The following is a 13,768-nucleotide window of genomic DNA, read 5'->3' on the forward strand; positions in this document are numbered from 1 at the left end:
TGACCTGAGCCGAAGGCAGCTGCTTAACCAACTGAGCCACCCAGGCATCCCAATAATAACTAGCATCTATTAGCTCTTTTTATGTCTTAACCACTTATTAATTTTCAGTTAAGTACTAACATTACCCCCATTTTCTAGAGAGGTCAAAGTAAACTTGCTTGAGATCATAGAGCCTGAAAGAGATGAAGCTAGAATTAAAATGCTAGGCTTACATGCTGAACTGCTATGCTCTGCACAACATGGGCTTCATAAGATGTCATGAAAATTTGGAAGAGAGAGAACATAATTCTCTGTTAAGCGGGAAGGAGATGGGACAGAAGAGAAAAGACTCAGAAAGACTTTTAAAAGGAAGGAGAATTTGATCATGTAGAGATCAGGTGCTTGAGTGAGAGAATATTGACTTTCTTTTTTCTTTTTCTTTCTCTCTTTCTCTCTTCCCCATCCTCTCTCCCTTCCCCCTTAATGACAGATAAATATGGCTGAAGCAAGAGAGACTAACAATTTGGAAAAAAAAAAAAAATTGGGGGAGGCAAATGAGGAAAGGTTAGCATGGACCATTTCATTCCATGCTAAAACTTTTGTATTTGTTTTATAAGTGCTAAGAAATTGCAGGAGAAATTTTGATAAAGGAAGTGGGAAACAAAAAGCTTGCATTTTCACAATATAATCCTGGTGGCAGTGTAGAAGATGAATTGGGCTGAATTTAGAAATAGGTACTCAAATACATATTTTATATAAAAGAATAAATGTATTAATTTAAATTGTAATTTGGTTTCTCTCTCTTCACTGCCTTGAGCAATTTGCTTTATCATTCATAGCAAAACAATGCAGAATACACAAAGTAATACCCAAAGTTCATAATAATGGTGACTAACTTTTATTGAACAATTATTATGTGTATTGTCTTTCAGTCCTAACAACAAACACAATGTAAGAATTATCTCTATCTCTTTTTTATGGAGGGGGAAACTGAGGTAGAGTTTATCCAAGATAAGAGATATTTGGTAGCAGAACTCGCACTCAAGCCAAGACAGTTTGGTTCCAATTGATACTTCAGATTCTGGGACAGAGTTTAGTAGTTGCAGACCCCAAAGCAGATGTTTTCACCCTAATTTTGTAATGGTTTATATAGAGTCATGGATAGGGTTATGCTACTCTAATGGGAAGAGGCACGCGTGAAACCAAAAGTTAGGGAAAGCTTTCTTGAGGCGATAATACATGAGTGAATTTCAAAGGCTGCAGTTTGTCCTTCAAACATTCATTCATTAACTCATCAAGTATTTTTGAGTGCCTTTGGTTTTGGGCACCCTACCGGGAGAATAAGAGAATTAGTTTTACTTACTTAGAGTACATGGAGTTGATGAGCAAATAATTGCAAGCTAAAGCATGTAATGAAGGAGAAGTGCAGTGTACTGTATAAGCCCCTCAAAAAGGAATCCTTACTGATCTGAAAAGGCAAAGTTTAAACATGTGCTAAACGGTGAGTAAGAGTTATTTGGGTAAAGTGGGAGAATGTGATATAGGAAGAGTATTCCAGGCAGAAGGAAAGTCATGATGGCAGGCAGAGAGATGGAAAAGTGCACAGAACTGCATTATATCAAGTCTAATGACAGCAAAAAGAGCACTGAGCAGAATTCTCTGTGCCCCCAGGACCTATTCCATGAAGAGTTTTATGATTATCAATGGACTATGGAATCATCTGAAAGTATTTTAAAATTTGGTTCAGTGTTTATGAAATTCACTCTGGCCACTGTGTGGGGAGGACACAAGAATGGAAATGAGGCAACAGTGGGAAAAGGTGGATGCATTTTAAATATATTTTGGAAATATAATTGATGAGATTTGGTGATTGATTCCATATCAAGACTGAAAAAAGAAAGGGCATTTTAAAGGACAGCTCATCCATTTATATAGATTGTATGACTGAAGAGATGGTTGTACCAAACAGGGCACATCAGAAAATTAGACAAGGAACAGGGAGGCTGTGGGGGAGGACTGGAGGACATGAGTGGGAGAATAGAGAGATCCTGAGTTTCAGTTTGGACAAGCTTAACTTCAGGTGCCTATGATATGAATTACCTAAGGTAAGAGTTAACATGGACATGTGGTGTTAGGAATGATGTCTGGATTGAACATAGAGATTTGAAAATTCCTGAAAAATAGACATATGGTAAATGAGTTTATGAAATTCCCCAGTGAGGGAGAGTAGAATAACAAGAGGCACTCCTTGGACAGCAAGCTGAAGAACATTTCTGAGGTGGAGGTGTAAGGAGACAAAGCAAACAGGAATTTCCTAGAGAGCAATTAAAACTGAACAAGAGGGTGTTTTAGAGAGAGTTTTGAGGTGGAAGAAGGGGTTCATAATGTCAGTTAGCCGAAATGGGAAAATGGAGAGCAAAGAATCAAGTATTGAACAACCCCCTAGGGTAATATTCGTTTTAGTGGAGTGTTAAGGACAGGTAACACAAGGAAGGGAAAACAACTCTGAAGAAATTTGGCTGTGAAGAATATAAGACAGTAACAAGGGTGAGATATGTGATCAAGCAAGGTATTTAATTGTTTATTGTTTATTTTTCTTTTCCTTTTTCTTTCTTTTTTCTTTTCTTTTCCTTTTTTTCCAGTGGAAAACTCTAGGCAGTGTTGGAATGCTCTAGTCAGAGTTCACCAAGCAGAGAAAGGTGAGCGCTTGTATGTCAAGTCCTGTTCCTTCCACCAAGAAAAAGTTGTTTCAAAGTATAAGATCAAAGACATAAAAGAGATCACAAAGATCAAAATTTGCTTGGAAGGTGAGAACATGACCAGAAAATATATTGCTGAAATAATTTCGAGACATCTTTCCCAGAGTCATTTTTTTTTTCCTTCATTACTTCAAATAAATTTGTGGTCATTTCTACAGCCATTCATTCTTTCCTGGGAGGATTGTGGTTCTTAATGTGGTTAATAGTGCTACTGTTTATTTAGAATAGATATACATGTTAAATGTGCCCAGTGAAAGTACATTTTCAAGTCTGTATCTCCCAAATGTTCAAAACCATCCCTACATTATAAACAAGAATTTGTCTTCTAAAAATATTGATGGATTTCTGAGAAACACTAAGAATAGGCTGCTAGCTTCCTTTACTGAAATCCAACATTTGATATGCCACAAAAGAAAGATGAAATTTCTCACTGAAAAACTAACAACAATAAAGAATCTTTAGGTAGATCATTCTTGGCCCCTTCCTTACTGTGAAACAGGGAAAAGCATCTCTGGCCAGCACCAGGGATAACAGGGGCAAAACAGAGTGGCATTCAAAGCCACATATGGTATAGAGGACCTGACAAGGGGTACAGACTGTCTAGATCCTGGGGTTTTCTCTACCCATGATTCTTTCCTACCTCCACCCATCAAACTCCCCCACCCCCACCCCCTGCCAGGGGTCATGGTGAATTTGGTACAAACATAAGACAACCTGATGTCCATTGCCTAATTAAATATGGTGGACACATGCTATGCAATACCACACCACAGTTAGAAACAATGAATTAAATGTGCATTCACAGACATGGATGGTGTTAATAGATGCCCGAGTTTTCAACAACGTAAAAAACAGAAAGAGAACTCTCATCTATACTCCAATACCATCTACATATTTTTTTAAAAGATTTAAAACAACATCTATGAGGATGGGATATACAAATGAACAATATCTTAAATAAAATAATGTCTTTGGTGTGAGGAGGGGGAAGGAGAAGAATGAGATTAGTGGCTGTTGAAGGGATAGTTAATAAAATTTTTTTTAAAAAATGAGCACTGATGATCGCGTGCCATGAACCTAGACCTGTGATTAAAAGAAGTCTCTGTACAGCCATCCAAAAAATCTAAAAGCCATTTAACCAAAAAAAATCTAAAACATTGTATAATGAACAAGCGAGTAGGTTTATAGTTAGTATGATTTGCAGAGGATTACAATCTGCCCAAATGTAAATGGAGAAGAGGATAGACTTTCTGTTACTGAGCCATTTCAGGTGAAGGAGAAACCCAGCATCCATTCCTTCAGGCTCCTACTAATTCATCAAACTCTCCCTACCAGTTCCAAAAGGCACATAGTGAAAAGGGTCATAGAGGGTACAAAATAAGATTTTGAATGAAGTGACTGTCTGGAGAAACAACAGGAAATGTGGGAGAAGGGTTTTAAAAAAAATCTCAGTAGGCTACTAAAAACCTCAAGAGATTGATGAATTTTGTTAAGCTAGTTTTGAGATTGCTTTCATATATTATAAAATATTTTTGAGAGACAAAAACCTAAAGGCATTGCCAATTAATAAATACAGAAAATCTATGTACTGGAAAATTTTATTAAATTAATATTTTATACTTGTGTTGAATGTCAGTCTTGACCCAAATGATGCCATGACTTTGAGTAGAACAAAAGAAGGTTAAAAACGCCCTTCACGGGGCGCCTGGGTGGCTCAGTGGGTTAAAGCCTCTGCCTTCGGCTCGGGTCATGATTCCAGGATCCTGGGATCGAGCCCCGCATCGGGCTCTCTGCTCGGCAGAGAGCCTGCTTCCTCCTCTCTCTCTCTCTCTCTCTCTCTCTCTCTCTGCTTCTCTGCCTATTTGTGATCTCTGTCTGTCAAAATAAATCAATAAAATCTTTAAAAAAAAAAAAAACGCCCTTCACATGAAAGTTTTATATTCTGACAGCACAAAGGAATGAAATACTTTCTCATCTGAAATCACAGTTGTCTGGGAGGTTCTTTTATACTTTCATTGGCACATAGTAAATTGAGTCTTTTCAACAGTAATGCAATTGGGAACTTTAAAAATAATTAAGAAACATAAAATATGTCAGTCTTCTCAAACATAGTTGGAATATGAGTTTTAATCTCTCTCCTTCAAGAACATTAGTATAAATTGAAGTCTATACTCTCATAATTTTTTAAATGTATCATTTTAAATATATACCAGGAAAAAATGTCTAATAACTGTGTCCAAAAAAACAAAAATGTGTTTTTATAAATATTTAATACAAGCTGTACTTGAAATATATTGTTTATACATGAACAAAAATATTTCTTAAATGTGTTGATATAATGTAGCAAAAAATACAAAAGAAGAGAAAGGAAATCTTATAATAAAAATTAGGTTTGATGACTGACTCTGATATATATGTAAGGATTCAGTTCTCTCCTTAATATCTTGGAGGGCACAGACCACATGAAAGGATAACCGTGGCTTTCTGTCTCCTTCTTATAATCTCAGCAGCTCCATGGATTAAAGTACAGTGTGACTGGTACCAAGCTTTACACCTAATCATTGTAGTATTTGTAGTCCCCATAAGGTTTCCAAGGGTCCTATCAAATTTATGGAATTTAAGAAAGAATTTTGTATTTCACAAACAACATCGGAATAGATCATGCATATATCAATTCCACTTCAAAAGAATAAATTCTTAAAGGTAGTCTGTATGTGTTATAATCTCATTTATAAACCACTATCAGATTAGACTTTTCTTATTTCCTCTGTGATCTGCAGCCGCATACTACAATATTTGAGTGTGTAACCAGGGGAACTATGACTCTCAATTCAGGGGTGTTGATCATCATAAGTATATTTATTTCTCCTTTAAAGCTTCTTGATGCATTAAGGATATAGACTTTCAAGCAATCAACAGTTGACAATCTCTACTTGGGCTAATGTGCCGTCAACCTCTTATTATGAGAGTTTCTGTTTAGTGCCATAGTGCTCTCCTCAGGACCCATCATCATTACAAAAGTTGAACACCAAGATTACACGGGTCCTACACAGAACACATGGAAATGAAGAGTACACATATTGTGGGCTGTCTGACTGGCCCAGTAGGTTAAGTGTCTGACTCTTGGTTTTGGCTCAGGTCATGATCTCAGGCGGGGTCATAAGACGGAGCCCCACATCCAGCTCTGCAATCAGTGGGGAGTCTGTTTGACATTCTTTCCCTCTCTTTCTGTCCCTCCAACCCCCACTCACACTCTCTCTCAAAAAAATAAGTAAATCTTTTTTTTTTTTTAAAGAGTACACTTATTGTGATAAGTATCTTATTTTTAAACATTTCCAACACAGAGAAATTTTTTTGTATGCCAATTTAAATATTTCAAACACAAAATAGAGAATATACCACTATATGTCACATGTCAGAATACTATTCATCCTTCAAGGTTACAAGCCAGGCAGATATTTCACCAAACGACATATTAAGAGGAGCAATGAGTCTTATTTTGTAGAACTCTCTGGAGAATGAGGAGGGCCATGCTTCTTGGGTATTTGAGCTCTCTTTTCTCTCAAACCAGGAATGTATCCCACAGGGTTTAATTTGAGAAAACACCTCCTTGGAGCTACAGCCTGGCATAGCTGAAGGGAGAGCCGTGTTTTATTCTAACTTTGCTAAAATTAGTAATGTGAAGTTGGAAGAAAAGCTTCAACTCTGTAGGACTCAGTTTGCAAATTTATAAACTAAAAAGTTTATATTAGGTGATTTCTAAGATTCTTCATATCTCTCATTTTATCTGTGTATCTTCATATCTCATTTTTATCCATATCTCATTCCTTGTCCTAAATTAAATTTAATAATTTTTTTAATTTTATGTAATAAGTGTTTCTTAAATATCTAGAGAATGTTAGGTATATGATAAATATTAAAATACAAAGCCAAAAACTGGCAACATACATTTTATAAATCTACCCAAATACCATATAATATGAGAGATACTAAATTGGCGGCATAGAAAAAATATTTTAAAGATAAGAAGAAGAGTGAATTCAATCTTTGTGGGAAATGGAGAAAACAATCTCAGGGAAAGTGTTGAATTAGACCTTGAAAGATGAGTTATTTTTTGCAGATTTGGGTGGTCAAAGATGCTCTCTCCAAGTCCCTTCACATACTATGATTCAAAAAAACAAATCACTGAGATCTTGACCATCAAGTATACAGAACAAAACAATATTAACTTTTCTAGAAATAATGAAACATTTTCTAGAAATAATGAAACATGTACCTCGATGTTAAAAGTTACAAAATTGGGGCCCCTGGGTGGCTCAGTGGGTTAAAGCCTCTGCCTTCAGCTCAGGTAGTGGTCCCAGGGTCCTGGGATCGAACCCTGCTTCAGGCTCTCTGCTCAGCGGGGAGCCTGCTTCCGCCTCTCTGCCTACTTGTGATCTCTCTCTCTGTCAAATAAATAAATAAAATCTTTAAAAAAAAAGTTACAAAATTGAAACTCTGAAGTTACTGCATCACCACAACTATAGTCAAAGATGAGGAATTTAACATTTAAGCTCCTTTTTTCTTCCATTTGCGTTTGTTCAGTACTTTTGGTGGCAAGTGACAGAAACCCAACTTGAACTATATTATATAATAGTGGGAATGCAGCTAGACCTCAGGGGCAGTGGAAGCCCAAGGCTAGAACAACAGAATCTTCCTACATTCTCTAAATCACTAATCTTGGTTTCATTCTCTTAGTCTGTCTTCTTCCATTTGATGGAAAACATGGCTGCCAGGAGCTCTTAAAACTCTCAACTATCCTCCTCCTCCTTGCCCTCTTTGCCCTTCTCCTCCCCCAACCCCACCTTGCCCATCTTAGTTCCAGTTTGGAAAAAACAAATTCCTGAGTTTGGTGATGTGCACTCCTTTCGAAGTCAGTTGAGGTTTGAGGAAAGATAATATCATGGGGCCAGTTTGGTGCTGGTAATAAGCACTGCCACCAGGAAGGGATGGTGATTTAACAACATGTCTGGGACCCACAATTTACTGACTGTGTGATGTCCTCAAAGTTACTTAACTTCTCCACATCTCCATGTCCTCATCTGTAACATGGAAGACATGCTAGCTCCCAACTCACAGAGCTCTTGGGAGTATTAAATGAGTTAATGTACCCAAAGCAATTAGCACAGTATCTGGTATATACTAAATGCTCAGTAAAATAGTAAATAATTTTTTTAAAATTATCACCACCACCATCATCATCATCATCATCACTGAAGTTCCCATTAGAATTACATCATTAGAAAGGGAAAAGTATGCTCCTCAGAAAAATAGAAAGTATTGAATGAGCCAGATAATATTTGTTATTTGCACTGCTGCTAGAACATCTCATTCTGAAAATCATTTTGGAACGAGAACATAAAAATAATTAAATGGAAAAATAAAAGTACTAAACCTATGTGTAAGGAAGGAAAGAAAAACATAGGCAATTAGAACAGACTTATAGAGAACTAAGAAGAAAACACTTGAGTCTTTTTTATACCATAGCAGTTGAAGAAACATCTATCCCTGTATTTTTTCTTTGATAATTTAAGAGCATTAGAGCCATACATTTACTCACAGTACAATTCAAATGTCTTCCTTTGGGGTCACAGACACTGATGTGGGATAGGTGAAGGATGGAGGAAAATAAACCAAATAAACTAAATGTGCACATCAGTTTAAAGTTGTGTCCAATTATAGAATCTATATGTAATTTGTATATTATAAGTTACATAATCTAGTATACTGTAATGTTCAGGTAGGGTCCAGCTTCTCTTGGATAAAAGTAATCAGTGATTCAGAACCCTCTCCTTGCTTCTCTCCCTTAAATACTGTGTGGATCCGTGGTTGGATTTGGAGGACAGAGAAGAGTCATATAGCCTTTATGTGCTGGTGGAATTGGCAGGGGAGGTAAGGCTTAGTGCCTGTATGCAGGTGTAGCTCCAGACCTGCCAACAAGGGATATGCCGGCCTCCTGACATTTTGGGATTTGGTTTCTGACTGTCTTGTCCATGATTTAGTCTCTCTGATTTGGTCATCGCCTGGGAGCCCTGCCTGACTTTTCAATCTCAGTGTAGTTTCCACCAACTGCAGACACTTTGGTGTCCACCGAAACTTTTACCTAGCCGGGAGTGCTGGTTCTCCTTCAGCCCCTGATATAGTGGGTCTCATAGCAAGCCAGCCGGCTCCCAAATCAGCATTCACATCCTCCAGAATGCTCCCTTTCAGATATCCACGTGGTGTGCTCCCTCATATCCTTCTGGTTATTACTCAAGTGTCCCCTTTCAAAAAGGCCTATGTAAAATTGCATCCCCCACAACACTTCCTTTTCTCCTTTCTGCCTAGCACTCGTGTCATCTCACATGTAATATATTTTATTTTGTTAAATGTCTGTCTTTCTCCCACTAGAATATAATTTCCATGGGGATAGAGATTTTTGTCTCTGTTGAATACTCTATAGCCAGTGTCTAGAACATAGCCTAGCACAAAATCAGTTGTCAATAAACATTTGTAGAGTGAATAAATGAATAAATAGAAATTGAGAAATGCTTCAGGGTTCCAACACTCACTCTCTCTGTGAATATACTATTTCATTCTCCTAGCTTGTTCAGCTCCTGGCACATAGCAGGTGAATGAATAGAATAGATTTACCCTCCGTTTGTCCCTTAATCCTTGCTATGGCTCAACCGATGCTGTTGTCAGTTAGCCCTTTGGTTCATTTCTGTAGTTTGCTTTTATTCATCATCTATTGCTTGATGATTCATCTTCCAGGCTTTTGATTCCAATTTAATTGTCTGTGATCTGATATATCATCCTTCCTTATAATGTGTCCTTGAAGATTCTGTATCTTTTACCTCTGCAATCTGTCTAATCCTGTGTCTGTTCATAAGAGGAATTCCTGCCTCGATAGCTCTTCACTACCCTTAGACTAGGCTGTTAGATTATCAGCTGATTAACTTTAATGCTTAATTCTGGATGTCCCTATTCATCTCACTTGGACCATCAGGGAGCAATGAACTCATCTGACCCAATCTAAAGTTTCTTTATGTCGTCATATTCTATCTAAAATTGTGGGTCCTTGCTCCATTAAAAGACCAATGTATTATGGATCTACATTCTATAAGCATACTTTGAATATTGCAAGGTTATATAAGCTTGCAACTTTAAAAATAGCAAACATTTATTGAGCTTTTATTATGTGCCAGACTCTATGCTAAGCATTTTCTGTATCTTACTGCTCTTATTTTCACATTACTCTATGAATAGAGACTATTGTTTTAGCTCCATTTTATAGACAAAGAAATGTAAGATTCAGACAGCCTAAGAAATTTGTCCAAGATTACACATTTAGTAAGTGGCAAAGTTGAAGTGCATAGGCAGTTGCATTTGTCATCAAGGCTTATGTTCTGAAGAACCACACCAAATAGCCTTTATTGTTCATGGATACCAAAGAGGAATTTTACCACAATTCATTTATCAAATAAGTGAACTGTGTAAGTTCAGAACCAAGCATTCTTTTAATTTACAAGAGAGAATAGAAAAGAGCATTTTTTTTTGTCACTCAGAAATATCTTATGATTTGGTGAATTCCCAGATGAATACTGAGATCATAAACAAACAAAATGGATTTCAATGAGGCAGAAATATCTTTTTCCCCCTTTTATACCAATATCATCTTCCTTTTACTCATTTTTCATGCTGTATTGCATTCATATTCCACTGATTAGAAAGACAACCCAAAACTATTTCTCTAACACTCCTTCTCATAGCCCTTTACATAATGACTTTGGCTTTTAAGCCAGGGGGCTCTATGTGTTTTATTTGGCAATGGTTACAATTCTAATTAATAGCTTAAATAAATGCAATGGTAACTGACACATTAGAGCCTGCAACTCACACGTTTTTTACTAGTCTTATAATGCTCTAATTACCAATATAGTCAGGGACAAAATGCCATTTAGTTGTGTTTTCTCCCCCTTTCTAGATGGCTCAGCATGGGTAAGCTGAGAAATGTATTAGAAAACAATGTTTCTAATGATTTTATATCAAAATATGTTTCAGATTTTTCATGCTGAGAAAGTTACCCTCTGAATTCTTAACTGCTGAGATGAACTGAATGCTTAGAATTCTCCTGTAATCATGTCTGAAAGCTCTAAAATGAAGAAGATCTTCAGAACAAAAATGACTTTATGACACCAGCCTCTCCCACACTTTGTATTTACATGGGGCTTAATTTCTGTGGCCTTGTACAGAAATGTTTTATTCCTAAAGTACGACGAGGCAGAGAAGACGGTCAGTAGAAGATAAAAGTTAGAGGAATAGCTTGTGGCCACCCTAGGGACCACAGCCACTGCCATTTACAGCTAAATTTCCTCCGTATCAAATCACTCAAGCATTGTTACAAAGTCTATACACACTCTTGCTTTCTCTTTCAGCAAATAGGGTCTTTCATGGCTCTTTCAGAGCAGCGACTACTTTTGTCAACAACCAAAGCAGCTCACCACTGTGAAAATAACTTGGAGTGAAAACCAACCAACCAAATAAAAAAATATATTTGTTCCTCAAAATTAAAGTGGGACAGAAAATACCTGAGGATATTGTACTCGAAGAAATATGGTAAGGAGGCTTGCAACATAATGCCAGGGAACCTTGTTGGAAATACTGTTCTAGAGTTAGAAATTCCTACAGGATGGAGGCCATTCTGGTATCCTCTGACAATGAATACTTGGAGGAATCTTCCAGAAGCTGTTGTGCTTTGGCGATTTGGTTGATTCAAGAAGAGAGTGAGGAGAAGGGGCCAGCTACCTGTTTCCTGGTGCCCAGAGTACAACTGGTAATTCGTTACACGATTTTAATAATAGGCTATGATTGATTGAAGCGATTAAAAGAGGCTATTATGGAAAGGGGAGGCAAAACTCGGAACACATCTGCTCCTGGTTTGAGGGGAGAAAGTCCTAGAAACCGTTAAAAACAGATGTCTGCTGTTTGAACATGAAAGTCTTAAGTGACAAAAATAAGTTGTTTACATAAATTCTAAGATAGAATTAGGATATTGGTGAAGTGGCAGTGAAGCTGAGATCACATTGGGAGGCCTCCTTTACTTACCATAATCACAGATAAAGTCCTGAAACAAGGGCCATGAGGCACGTTCAAAGCCTATTTCATCCTGAGTTCTTGGTGCATGCACATGGCCTTTGCTGGACTAACTCAGCATGTTTCAGACTTATCAACACTGAAAAATGTAGCTGAATATTCATTATATTAGTGAAGTTTTTATCTCACTATCTCACTACAGTAATTACATGATAGCACAAAGTAAGTCACATCTTTATTATTGTTTACACATCTAACAATTCAGTCTTAAGTGGGTTTGAAGAAAACTGTCTATTTCTTCAGGCCAAGGGAGAGTGCAAAATGTGTTCTTATCAGAAAGAAATGTTCTCAAAGAAATTCCATTTTGATTTTTTCCTTTCTATTGAATGATCAGCTTTTCTGGTTCCTTCCATCAAATGCTTTGCGTAGAAAATCCCCAATATAAAATAGATTGTCCTAGAGGTCCTATTGCAGCCATTTGTTAGAAACACAAAAAATATTTTCCTAAGACTTGGTGCTGATAGACTAATTAGATTCACCCAAGCTACAGTGACAATTTAGCAAATAAAGTAGCAGGCCTATTTAGGTTAACGTACATTGTTTCAGTGAAAAACACGTACTGGATCCTACTGGGAAAATATCTTTTCTGACCTTAGTGGTAATCTGACCTTAGTGGCAATTAGTCCAAAAGCCCTTTTCCAAAAGTACTTCTCTTTTCCAGTGGCTTAAGGGTATGATTCTTAGTAGAAAGTAATACTTTAATTTCATTGTAATCATTTGTACTTACACTTTTATTAGGATCCAATAAAAAACAGAATTATCAAGAAACTACAGATGATAGAGATAGATATATGTGCAGATAAACAAATAGACATGGAGTTTTGTTGTAAGGATTTGACCCTATACACTGTGGAAGCTTGAGTTGGTTAAGTAGCCTCTGGAAGTCTGTTGCCTTTGCATCTGATACAAGAATGTTTTATAGTAGCCTTCTAGATCCCCTAAGAGTCAAGGTCACGCACACCAGCTGATAGAATAACTCTCTTCTTTGCCTGTTGATTCAAAGGACTAAAGAAACCAGTGTCCAAGCAGCAACTAGAGTGGAGTCCCTTTTGTGCCCCCCAACAGATCTTGGACATGGGAAACGACCTTTTTGCTAATAGATCACTTTGGGTATAGTGAAAGGATCGCATCTACCTCTGCCCTTGGACTCCTGGATGCTTGGATCCTGGTGACAGGAAAACAACATCGTTGGATGGCAATTTAGAGCATATACCAATTCAAAAAGCCATTATACTAGTCCCTCAAGATGTTGCTACCCCACTAGCACAAGTTTTCAAATCCTGACCAATCAAGCCAGCTACTATGAGATAATGGGGAACAGGTTCAGACAATGAATTCCATGAGCACAAACCCATGTCATTTTCTGTGAAATAATTTCCTGGGTCAGAAGTGATGCTGTGTAGACTACCATTAAGGCTTTTTTCCAAAACTCTAAGGGTAGTCACTGTGATAAAGTGGATCTGCTGGACCATTTGGCCTAAGTGGCAGAGCAGCTCTCATGGCAGTCTGGACTTATTCCAGAACACTCTCTTGTACTGTGCTTCACCCAACACTGGCAGCTTTTTGGATCACTCAATACAGGGGTCAGAGTAGAACGCCCAAGTGGGGCTGTATGTTGATGCAAAATCCAAAGTGGCTTACTACCCACTTTCTTGGTGGCCAGATACAGCAACTTTTCCTTCACCTTGCAAGGGATAACTTAATATGTCCCAAGACATCACACCTTTAGAAATTTCACCAAGGTAACAGTCCCCTGGATTTTTATAGGTTTCATTCCCTACCCTTTCACATACAAGGATCTTAGCAACTTGTCTAGATGGTCGCTACTTTCTGCTTACCAGGTCCAACAAATATAA

Source organism: Enhydra lutris, unplaced genomic scaffold, assembly GCF_002288905.1.
Source record: "Enhydra lutris kenyoni isolate GAN:26980312 unplaced genomic scaffold, ASM228890v2 scaffoldscaffold9, whole genome shotgun sequence".
NCBI lineage: Eukaryota > Metazoa > Chordata > Mammalia > Carnivora > Mustelidae > Enhydra > Enhydra lutris.